Source organism: Lycium barbarum, chromosome 5 (genome assembly GCF_019175385.1).
Source record: "Lycium barbarum isolate Lr01 chromosome 5, ASM1917538v2, whole genome shotgun sequence".
NCBI classification, from domain to species: Eukaryota; Viridiplantae; Streptophyta; class Magnoliopsida; order Solanales; family Solanaceae; genus Lycium; species Lycium barbarum.
The window spans coordinates 128,647,877-128,661,138 of NC_083341.1; the positions used below are offsets into that span (position 1 = coordinate 128,647,877).

Genomic DNA, 13,262 nt, shown 5'->3' on the forward strand with positions numbered 1-13,262 from the left:
AACTTTAATCAAGGAAGTTTTCCCAAATTCCAAATACATTTTGAAATATGGGCCGTAAATAGAAATATGGTCCGTATTTAACCATGTGACATCAAAATGTCAAATTCCAGAATGTTCAGAAATTTTTGGTTTCAGTTTTCGATCACTGTTCATGGGCGTAAACTGAAATACGGTCACTGTTCATGGGCGTAAACCACCATCTTTCAACTGAACAGAGAAATTCTAACTCTCACATTCTTTATCTGATTTTCTAAATCTAGAATCATGATCAAAGTTTAAGTTAAAGGTACGGGGTGTTACATTTACCTTCTTTTATTTTTTGATAAGGTGATATTAGTAAGTAAGACCAGTAACAAGTGTGAGCTGATAGTTTCAGAAAGGATAGAAAGAAATCTTAGACTTAGATTCTGCAGTGAGCTAAAAAAGTCTAACATGGAAGTCAAAATCATTTACAACAGCCATTCTTTTCCAAAAAGAAAGCAAAACAGTACATTTGAGCTTAAGACTAAGTATAGGAGTAACTCTTTTCATCTTAAAAAATTCTGGAGTTGCTTTTTCTCCAGATTACCTACCAAACCGCTGCCTGGATGGAATTCCGTGATGTCAAGGAGACTCCATTTCACTTACTTTCAGTGAATGCTAGCTGCCCAAAAGTTTTAGAAAAACTCTATACGGAGTATGATAATGATGGACCTAAGCGGTATCTTTTCATTTGAGACAATCACTTGGTGCATTGCGTTGCTCAGTAATTTGGAAGGGAAATAAGCTGAGATTGAAAGTCTTGCTTGTTACTGTGTACTGTATCTAGCTTGGACTCCCCTATCCTGAGCTGCTTCCGTCTCTGTTTAAATGCAGGTCTTGCCCCCATCAAATGTGACTGGTGTTCTCCATATAGGACATGCACTCACTGCTGCTATCCAGGTATCAGAATCACCGAGCCTAGTACTGACTGTTCATCTATTTATACAGATTTTATATTTTACCTTTATTTCCAGGATACAATTATTCGTTGGAAGAGGATGTCTGGATGCAATACGTTGTGGGTCCCAGGGATGGAACATGCTGGGATTGCAACCCAGGTTGTGTGTCAGACATGTCAAAATCATGACTCTATGCAATGGCTTGTTTGTTTGCATTTGCAGAATATATGGAACTATGTGAGATAAGGACTTCTGTTAGATTCTATGTTATGTGAGGACCATGATCTTCATACAGATGCACTTATTTAAAAAAAAAGATATTATAGATATATGATTGTGGAGTTCTTTTTTTGGTTTTGCTAACCGCTGTCTCTCAAGAAAAATATTCTATATATACTGCTTGGGTGCGTGGAATGAAATGAGTTTACAGTTTGATCACGATATGCAATTTGCTAGAGATACGCTTTTTGGATTATATGTCAATATTCAGAAAAGAAAGATGGACTAAAGTAATAATATTTTCCTTAAGTTAGATAATTTAGAAGGAACCATTCATGTCCTGGGAAAGAAGCAACATCATATTCTTCCAGAAGAAAAATAAAAAAGTGTTTTCAGTATGGTCTTATGGAATTGCAATTACTTAGATACATTCGCATGGCCAGAACTTGAATCAAAAGGTTACTTAGAGAGGATTGTTGAAATTACATTTTTTTTTTCCAAGATGAATCAGAGTCAAGGACAAAATAGCTACCACAAGTTAAGATAATATTCAGGTCAGTAAGTTTAGTGTTCCTAAACCTCTACGATTTGTTTCTCGAAGATTTGTTAGGGGGTCAGATCGTGGTATAGCAGGGTTTTAGGTTAATGCAATTGTTTTTTACTTAAAATACATGGCCTTTTCTTCTACTTGCATTCCTATCTACTATTTTTTTTATTGTGTGTCGTTTATGCTGAATCTAGGTTGTTGTGGAGAAGATCATGCAGGAGAGGAATTTGACTAGACATGATATAGGTCGGGAGAACTTTGTATCTGAAGTAAGTATTACTGCCAAGTGCTAACACCTTTTAATGTCGAACTTATTTTTTAGTCTATCATTATTAGCATTTCAATCCCGTCAAAACATCACTTCAATGGCTATAATATCCTTCCAATTGTTGCCTCTTTCTCAGTCTGGAACAAGGTCTCTGCTGAAGAGTTAACTAAAGAAGCCGATTACTAATTCTTGACAATTCATTGCACCCATAGATTTGTTAATTAGTTGTACTTGCTACTGTTTTTGTAGGTATGGAATTGGAAGAATGAGTATGCGGGTACCATATTGAAGCAATTACGTCGCCTGGGTGCGTCACTTGATTGGTTTCGTGAGGTATGAATCGAGATTTTACCCTTTTCTCCCTCTGTCGATAAAATCCTGAAGTTAGTTATTAATTGTGCTCTAACATGTGTTCTCCTAAATCAGTGCTTTACCATGGATGAGAAAAGGTCTAAGGCTGTTACTGAAGCATTTGTTAGGCTGTCCAGCAAAGGTCTTATATACAGGTATGTAGTTCTTTTTCTTCCTCTCTGCCTGCGTTCTCTCATCATGTGCATGTGAATGTCTTCTTGCCTATGGGTAGGAAGTAGCCGTTCTCTTGAATGCCTAAGTTCCTCGAATTAGTTTTGGCTCTATATTAACCTTTAGTTATCATCTATCAAGGGCTCCACGTATGGTGCATTGGGATTGTGTCTTGCGCACCGCAATCTCTGATATTGAGGTGAGCCACGTCTCCCTTCAGGATCAAGTTTTGGATGGTGTAGAAAATACTTCTTTATACACTGTAGAAGCTCTTGCTGTTTGTAGGTTTAATATACAGACATAAAAGAGAAGACATTTCTGAACGTTCCTGGATATGAAGAGCCTGTGGAGTTTGGGGTGCTGACATCATTTGCTTACCCCTTGGAAGGTGGCCTTGGTGAAGTTGTTGTGGCGACCACCAGAATTGAAACTATGCTTGGTGATACTGCAATTGCTATACATCCTGAAGACAAAAGATACAGTCACCTTCATGGGAAATTCGTTATTCATCCATTCAATGGAAGGAGCTTCCAATAGTCTGTGATGAAATACTTGTAGATATGAACTTTGGGACTGGTGCTGTTAAGGTGCTTTATACCATTATATTTTGAATGAATGTTGAGAAACAATTGCTTGCATCTCCAGATATTCACCATTGCTTATGGACCATTCTTTGAATATCCTTGCAGATAACTCCAGCCCACGATCCAAATGATTTTGAGGTTGGACAGCGTCACAAACTTGAATTCATAAGTATTTTTACTGATGACGGGAAAATAAACAGCAATGCAGGTGCAGACTTTGAAGGAATGGCTCGTTTCAAAGCTCGTGTCGCTGTGACCAAAGCTTTAAAGGAAAAGGTACCATCATAACTTTTGTGTACTGTCTTAGCTGGAAATGGAATGTTCATGGACTTGCGTGCATGAATTGATATATCAAAATTTTGTTCTAATTTATGATGTCTTGCATTTAAAAGATCCATGGATGTCTTCATTAAAAATAAAAAGGATCCTATTCCATATTGTGTTTATGGCCATTCTGTAGCATCCATGGTTCAAAGTTGATGGACGCCTGATACACAAATATACTTCAAATAGAATTTCCAATTTGCCATACCCACACATGTATGTGTTTGCTGTGTGTGTGTTTGTGTGTGCACACAAATACACGAATACATGTGCTATATGACAGTGCATCCTAGGACAAAATACTCTAGATTTTTCCTTGTAAAAAATTATGTTTTAACTAGCAATTAAAGTATAATCGAAAAATAGGCTTTTCATATACTTTCATATACCGGTAGATGACTTTTTATGGTCAGATGCGCTTATCAAATACTATAAAAAATTCTTAAGTGTGTAAACATTTTGGATGTCTCAAACTAGAAAATGTCATATATATCAGGGCGGAGGTTGTGATTCCGTATTTATAACCACCACAGTCAAAACTAGGGGAAATAAGATGTAGTGAGCTGCATTCAGTTTATTAATGAAAACAAGTTATTAGCAGATATCCAGAGGCCTTGGTAGCGGTTTTGAGCTCCCAGGCCTTGCTGTTTGCTGTTTGGTAGCTGTTAGCAAATAGAAAGTGTCTTAAAACTTTTTCTTTTTGATATGTAACATCATGTTTGACTTTTAGCTTTATGAGTTCTTGAGACTTTTGAATTGTGCTCAAGTTTGTTACCTGTGAAAGTGTGGGTTACATTTGAGGATAATTCCAAGAAGAAACTGTCTTATGTAACATGGTGCATAGGGCTTTTTATGAGAGACTTCAGTAAGTCAACTAGTCTCTGAGATAATGGGATGAGGATTAGTGAAGTTGACTGTGGCGTGTTGATGTCACAGGGTCTCTACAGGGGTGCTAAGGATAATGAGATGCGCCTTGGGATTTGTTCAAGAAGCAATGATGTAGTGGAACCTCTTATAAAGCCCCAGTGGTTTGTCAACTGCAAAAGTATGGCTGAACAGGCATTGGATGCTGTTTTGGATCGGAAAGTAGAGATCATCCCAAAACAATATGTTGCTGAATGGAAAAGGTAATTTTTGATCTGGCCCCAAAAAGATTCTTTAATTAAATGAATGCAAGGGTATAAATGAGATGCTAACTTGTATCCCCCACTGCCCTACCCATATGTAGACTAGTGCATTTTGATGGGCCTAATGAATGTTTTGAGTTCTTCTATTTGTTATTGTCCTTTGTTCGTGGTGGAAATGGATATAGTATCATTTACGTTTGTGCAAGTATCTCATCAAATGTAGATGTATACATGCAAAAAACTTGGTTGTGATTTTTATGGATTTTAAAGATAATAGGATGTTCTGTGCCAATTTTTTCTTCTTGATTCATCACTTGCTTAAAAATACTTTGTGTTCCATGTGACAAAGACTTATGTGGTGAACATTTAGATGGCTTGAGAATATTCGTGATTGGTGCATCTCAAGGCAGCTTTGGTGGGGTCATCGTATTCCTGCTTGGTATGTGAAACTGCATGATGATAAGCAGAAGGAATTTGGTGTCTGTGATGATCACTGGATTGTCGCTAGAAATGAAGAAGAGGCTCGGGATTTGGCTTGTAGGAAATTTTCAGGGAGGGAGGTTCTTGAGCTCTCTCAAGATCCAGATGTGCTGGATACCTGGTTTTCATCTGGTCTTTTCCCATTATCTGCACTGGGGTGGCCAGATGATACTGCAGATTTAAAAACATTTTATCCAACTTCGGTTCTTGAAACTGGACATGATATTCTCTTCTTCTGGGTTGCACGAATGGTCATGTTGGCGATTACACTGGGAGGTGATGTACCATTTATGAAGGTTAGCAAGCTTCATCATTCCTCGTAGAAAAACCCAATTTTTCTTATTGAGATTTATGCTATACGTGGATTTTGGTTCTTTGAATCTATTTTAGGAGCAGTTGGTGTCGTTTTCACCAAAAAGCTCTGTTTCCATGATCCATGGCATTTTCAGTGCTTAAAACAAAATTTTAAGTGGAGTGCTTCTGAAAGTTATTTATTAATCCATATTTTATCTGCTCATATAATTTTTTTTATCTACAGGAAGTAGTTATGTAACTTTATCTTTCTGCTGGGATCATAACTAATCTTATTCATTTTAACATGATTTGCAGGTTTATTTGCATCCAATGATCCGTGATGCACATGGACGTAAGATGTCCAAATCATTAGGAAATGTTGTTGATCCTCTTGAGGTAATTAATGGAACCCTTGATGATCTTCGTAAGAGATTAAATGAGGGTAACCTGGATGCCAAAGAATTTGAGAGGGCAAAAGAGGGACGGGCAAAGGACTTCACTTGTGGTGCTGATGCGGTCAAAGAATTTGAGAGGGCAAAAGAGGGTCAGGAAAAGAACTTTCCTTGTGGTGCTGATGCTCTTCGATTTGCGCTAATCAAATATACCGGCCAGGTTTGTCACATTTGTGTCTTAAAATTTAATAAGATGTTTCTTTTGACTTTCTTTGGATTATTAATATTCTTATGTCTCCTTCCAGTCCGATAAGATAAATCTGGATATCAACATAGTGGTTGGGTATCGTCAATGGTGTAACAAACTATGGAATGTCGTTAAGTTTGCCAAGAGTAAACTGGGTGAAGATTACACCCCTCCAATAAAGATAGTTCCTCGTGAACTGCCTTTTATCTGCCAGTGGATACTCTCAGCACTTAACAAGACCATAGCGAGAACTGTCTCATCCCTGGAATCTTATTATTTCTCCAATGCAGCAGAAGAGGTATATTCATGGTGGCAGAATCAGTTGTGTGATGTGTTTATAGAAGTAATCAAGCCATACTTTGCCGGTGATAATCCAGAATTTGTATCTGCAAGAAGATTTGCTCAAGACACCTTGTGGCTTTGTTTAGATAACGGGTTGAGATTACTCCATCCATTTATGCCATATGTCACCGAAGAATTATGGCAGCGTCTTCCTGATAAAGGGAATTCTATAAAGAAAGAATCTATAGTGATAAGTGATTATCCTTCAATAATAGAGGTATGATTTATAGCACAAATTTTAAGGACCAGAACATTAGATACATTACCTCCGTTGGTGGCTGTTAAGTAAAATTTGATGTATACTTCCTCTTTTTATTTGTCTGAGTTTAAAGTGTATTCTTTTCCTCTTATCTTTTTGCTGTTGGTTTTGGTGTGATGGTCTAGAGTCTTAATGACTACTCTTAAGCGGTATGGGATCTATTTCTGAAAAATCAATATAGCGATTCACATATGTACGTTGTCAAACCTCTCATCAAGTATCTGTGAAAAGAAGCCCTTGTAGGCAATTTGTTTTTCAATAATAGGCAGCTTATCAAGTTGAGTCTAGTAGTGAAAAACAGGACTTAATAGAATGCTCCATGCTAGCTGCTATATGGTTATTTTATTGTCTACTGACCGTGTTGCTCTACGTCTGTTCACTTTTTCAGAGCTGGAATAATGATAGTGTGGAAGCTGAGATGGAGAAGGTGTCATCTATTGTTAATGGACTGAGGTCGACGAGGGCATTGTTCGAAAATGAGAGATTTGCAAGGTAAGTGTTAGGCGTAACTTCTATCTTCTGGGTGAACTTATCTTTTCGTATAATCTGCATTTGAAATGACATTTTCTGGTTTCGTTTGGTATCTCTTCCAGGGAAAAGTTATATGTGGTGTAACATAGTGTGTGAAATCACCTTTGTTCACTATTCATTGTCCGTTGAGCATTAAGCAAAAAATCCATCATGGATGGTGAACATGTGCAACCTTATACACACAAGAATGTTTGAAGTACCCATATGGATCACTTTTGCATGGAAGACAAGTGATAGAGAGGATAAAGAGCATGTTAATTTAAGTGTTGTCCAATTTATATGCGGTTGGTCAATATCAGCTTTGTGATTACTAGAGATGTGAGAAAGTTGAATTTATCTTTGAATTGGTGGAAAAGCTATAGTGGGAAGAGTTAAAAGTAGTCACAGTTTGGGTGTGGGAGTGTAATAAAGAAGTTTCAAGTGCCTTTTCATTTAATAATCGACAATCAGTGAATTAGTTAATTTTTCATTCCTAATACAATCTCTCGTCTTAATTGTTTGTAATATCAATCTTCTTTGCCTATCTTTAGAAGATTGGAATTTGCTACTTAAGCTTTCATACTGCTGTAATTGATATTTATCAGTTGAGTTGTAGTTTCTTTAGGGACCTATGCTAAATTCCACAAGATATATAATGTATGCATGGTACTTGAACAAAGGATACCAGTGTGCTTTGATCTGTTTGATTATGTGTTTGTGAATCATTCAGTAAGTGATACATATCCTTTTGATGCATATAAGTGATTGCAAGAGAATTGATATGTTAGGCTTTCTTTGTATTGCTTGATATGATAGTTTGTGTTGAGCAGGAAATAGTTTTTTTGACTTTGAACTTTCCAAACTAACGGTGGTGATCTTGCTGTCCTTAGGCGAGAAGCATTTGTGCTTTGCCGGACGAATGATACTGTGGGGACCGTAAAAAGCCGGAAAGTGGAGATTTGTAGTCTAGTAGCTACATTGTCATCTTTGAAGGTACTTCTTTTTATGTCTGGTTTGGTTCTTTTTGATCCGAGACTTTTTCGTATCCTCCTGATGATATCTTCGTGGTTTGTGGAAAAAAGAGGAGGAAAGTCTTATCAGTATTGTTGCTTATTTATGGTCTTGTTTTGAGGATGGTTTATACTTTTGTTTCAATTGGACAAGTATATTACTTGGTGTTACTAAACAAGGTATTTTAGGAGAATTTCATGTTTATTACCCCAAGGATACAATGATATAAATACATGAAGAGAATAAGCTAACTCTGGTAACTAGATATTCTAATCCCTATAAATCAGCTATACTACCATATATACAAGATTATACAGTTGTAGACTGATTCTGTAACACCTGGAAAATAAATCCAATCAATGCATGTGTTTTGATGTGAGTTTGCGCAACTGTGCTGTAAAAACTAGTTTTGTCGTTTTGCAATTGCATACGAGAAACATGTTATAGTCATCCTTGTCTTCCCTATTTTATTTTTATAAAGTAAATGATTTTATTGATAATGGGAAAATCTGCTGTGTGTAGAAGCACACGAAAAAGAAGAGAATCTACATCCTTATTTTTCTTGCATTAATTTTCGTCAGGTCTCAAGTGATAGTGATGCAGCTCCACCTCAATGGCTGACAAAAGTTGTACCAGTTTCAAATAAAAAAGAAATTGTGGATCATGAATCTATCACAGTTTTTCTTGAGACTACAGGTAACCCAGATGCTCAAGTTAAAAGGCTCGGAAAGATGGAAGAAGAGACGAGGAAGTAAGTTAAATTTCATAGACTAAGTGCAGGTGTTTGCAAAATTGATTTATCAACTAGTAGAATAAGTGCCTCTGAAGTTTCTCCTCGAAGCTATACTACCTGTTTTTTCTATCAGAGAAGCAAACTAGACGCTTTTTGTCTGGTATTAATTGAGTCAGTGTATAAAGCATTTCAGCTTTGCAGAAACAGGAAATCGCTGTTTGTCTTAGTCTTTTGAGTCACTGATACTTGAGGTCATTGAATGACATCACGAAAAATGTTTGGCGAATAGGAAAAATTGTGTGAAAGATCAAATCTAGCATGTTATTCCTTTGCTAATCCGAAATCATGTTCCTCCTTCCCCCTCCAAAATCTATCGTGATATTTGAGTCGGTTTATATTGTGAAGTTAACAATTTGTTCGGTTCGTCATTGATGATGTGAACCAACTCTTTCTTTCTTTTGCAGGCAATATGAAAAGTTGAACAAAAACATGAGTGCCTCTGGCTATAAAGAGAAAGTTCCGCCTAACGTCCATGATGACAATACATTGAAGCTTAGTTGTCTTAAAGGAAGAGCTGGAAACAATTGAAGAAAATATTGAGCGTCTCATACTTCACATATGTCAACAAGATATCTTACGTCTCATACGTCAATCATTTGAAGAAAATACTGAGTTGTAGTGTCTCATATCACAATTTGAGGTACTAGATAATTGCAATATTTTCAGGTTGTTGTGCCGGAAAATCACCATTTGGAAGAATGTGGCCGATTTCTCAACTCATATGTACCCATTTGGTCTCTTCATAAGCTTTACCACAAATTTGTTTTTGCTTTCATTCTGTTGTAATAACTCATTTTTTTTAAATAAGTGTTTGTTTGGTAATTTTTGCTAAAAGGAATTAAAAAGAAAATAGAAAAGAAGGAATTTAGTGGGCCAAGCCCAAAAAGGAAAAGGAAAAAAAAATTAAAAGGAAGGGCTGAAGCCCAAATTTGAAAGAAAAGAGAAGAATGATTTAAAAAGAAAAAGGAAGCATTTTTTTGCACGGATTGCCCTTCTTTTGTGGTGGTCTTTAAATTTTGCCCCTCATATTTGTGTTCTTTAAGTTTTGCCGTTCGCTTGGATACCTGAGGTTCTGGGTTCGAATCCCCACTCAGGCATAAAATAAAAAAATAATTTTGCAAGGCAGGACTGGGGGGAGTGTATGCCGGATCCGGCATACAATCCTTAAGGAAAAACTAAAGTTATGCTGGAGGGGGCAGACTTTGCCTTGAGACATATATATATATATATATATATATATATATATATATATATATATTTTACTTTTCAAGGCAAACTTTTAATTATGCTTTATGGGGCAAACTTTATGGAACATGTGACAAGTTATATGAATCACATATGTAAATTTAAACACAACTCATGAAGGAACCTTGGGCCAAATCAAAGTGGAAGCCCTCCAAACGAATATTTTTAAGAAAACGTTTTCGGGTGACTTGACTTTGAGAGGCAAAAACGGTATTATAAGTTTGGAATTTGAGAAAATACCAAGAAATAGAAGTTGTATATAATTGAATTATCTTTCAAACCATAGGTCGTGGGTTCCCAGGTGACGTCGGTACAAGGAGATATGGACGTTTTAAGGTCGAAAGGTCAGTGGGCTAGGCCCAACTCGGGGCCAACCGAGTTAGGCCCATGACAAAAAAAAGGAAATTGAGGCCCAAATAAAGGGGGTGGCCGGCCATGGCTTGGCAAGCCCATGAGATTTAATTAATTTTTCCATGTGCTAATTAGATAAAAGGGGATCATTATCATAGAACTTTCAAGAAAAATTTAGAAGGAGAAAAAAACAAAAGAAAGGAGAGCAAAGCAAGAGGGCCATTCGGCCATCTCCAAAAATTTTTGCCCCTTTGAAATATTGTTCCAAAAATTATTTTCTTGTGGTATTCCTACTAATTCAAGGGTCCTTTACAACTTGGTGTAGTTATTTTGGAAGAAAGGACACTTGTTTCATCAATTTGACAACTTGGTCAAGTGAAGAAGATTGGAGAAAAAGGTAAGAATTAATTCATTTTTATTATGTTATGAAGGTTTGTTTATGTTGTAGAATGTAGAAATGAAAAGAGTTTATGGAAATATGGAAGTTTGCAAAGTGGGTGTGTATATATGTAGGTGGCCGTATATGTATATTGTTGTATAGATAATATGAGTTGAATTCTATGTTGTATTCTAGTTGTGGTTGTGGTGGAATTCATATTGGAAATGGAAAATGAATGACTTTGATTGAGGTTGGAAATATGGAATATAGTCATGTGGTGTATGGAAGTAGAATGGAAATGGATTAATTTTGTTTAATATGTTAGTTATGTTGTTGTGATTCTTATAATGTAAATGAAGGTTAAATGGTTTAAGTTGGTATTGAATTGGAATGTAGAAGATTATGTCACTTTAGAATGATTTTGTGATATTATGGAAATGAAGTTGTTAAGATGTGAATTATGATTATGGTTGATGAAATTGGAAGATGGAAATATGTTATGAATATGTATGTTGAAGATTAGAAGTTTTGGATGGATTATGGTTTTGGTGAAAAATTTGTATACTTTGTATATTTTGTGAATATTTCGTAGAAATGATATGAAATATTTCCAAATTGTATTGTAATGATCTTGATTAGTAAATGAATATGAGAAGGTTGGTATTGATTTGAAAATGTGAAGTTGGAATGAAAACTATTACACTATGTTGGAAAGGAGACTAGTTATGCTATATTGTGTTTTGTGATGATTATTGGTATTGTTGTTGGTATGGTTGTTGATATTTGAGCCGAGTTAAATCTCGGGGATGTTGTATGTATAGGGGAGATGTTGCCCAAATTTTTGTAGACAAGTATTGGTTAAGATTGAAATCTTAAAGCCTTACAATTAACATTTGGTAATTGTGACCAAATTATAGATTTTGGCGAACTTGAAACTTGATTTTGGAGACGTGTATGAAGCGGAAAAGGTATGTAAGGCTTCACTCTTCCTTCTTTGGCATGTCTTAGACATAATAGGTTTGAATACGAGCCTCGGAGACGATCCTATTCCTAGAAATCCGAGTTTGAAATTAACCTTTTTTCATTCAATAAAATTGAATTAAGCTTTCCATATCTTATTGAGACAATTGCATCTAACGTCTATAACTTGTCAAATGAAATCGGATTACACTAAAACCTTCATAGGTGTTGTGACTATCCTAATGAGAATATTTCTATGATGAATATGACGAATATGGTTTCATGGTCAAAGATCACGAGTTATGGACTCAATATGAATATGAGAAAATAGAGTTAGTGCCTAATCCTCAATCTTATTTCTTTGAACATGACTCTACTTTCTAAAGACTTCAAGAATACAAGGTGACGCCTTATGAGGTTTGTGATCTTATTATATGTCTTCTCTTAATACTACTCTACGTTTATGGTCTCGCTTTATAGTACTAGTTCCTCCAAGGCGAGACAAAGTGACCATGGTTATTCCATAAGATAATCGGAGGCTACCGACCTTATGTCACTCCGATACGGACACGATTTTCTTTAGGCTCTCATGCATGCTGTTTATATGTTATAAGTATATGTATATGTATATGGGGAAGATTGGAAAAGGGAAGGCGCTATAGACGCACAACCACCTGATCAGTTGGAGTATGGTACATGATATCGTCCCGGACGCGGGATATATGGTTAAATGGATCGGAGCCGACGCCTCGACAATATGACATGTTCTATTTTCTATATATATGGAAAGAAATGTCTTCCTAAGAAAGTATAGTAATATATGTGTATGGACCGGGCTGCACGTTCCGCAGCAATATGTTATAGTATATGCACATATGGATCGGGCTGCACGTTCCGCAGCGTCAAGCATGCATGGTATTCGCCCAAGGGCACTTATATGCACAGGTTATTTTTCTACCTCATGATATGCTCGGTATTTCTTTGATGTCATTATCCATGTTCTATATTTCCTGTATGTTATTATTCATGCCTTACATACTCGGTACATTACTCGTACTGACGTCCCTTCTTGTGGACGCTGCGTTTCATGCCGCGCAGGTACACCTAGATGATATGAAGTTATTACAGAGGATGTTCCGGCAGAGTTGGCAAGCTCCATTTGCTCCCGGAGTGCTGCCGAGTCAGGGTTTGTACGTATGTTTTTCTGGATTGATGTTAGAGACTTTGCAGACAGAGTCGTGGGTATTGGTTATCAGTCTGTAAGCGGCTCCATCTGCCGATATGTCATTCTGTGTTATGTAGTAAATTTTATATAATTACGGATTTTGCCTAAAATTGAGAACGAAAAAAGATGGATTTCGAAAGCTTAATATGTATTTTACTTTTATCTGATTTTCAGAGTCTGAAGAAATTATGTGTGAAATAAGAATTTGTGGGTTCGCTCGGCTTCGGATACGGGGTCGGGTGCCCATCACACCCTAGCGGAAT

At 36.5% G+C, this 13,262-nt stretch overlaps 1 pseudogene; it reads left to right on the forward strand.

Annotated features, from left to right (window-relative positions):
- Window positions 1-849: 849 nt before the first annotated feature.
- LOC132639786 (valine--tRNA ligase, mitochondrial 1-like) lies at window positions 850-9,614 on the forward strand (annotated as a pseudogene).
- The last annotated feature ends 3,648 nt before the right edge of the window (window positions 9,615-13,262 follow it).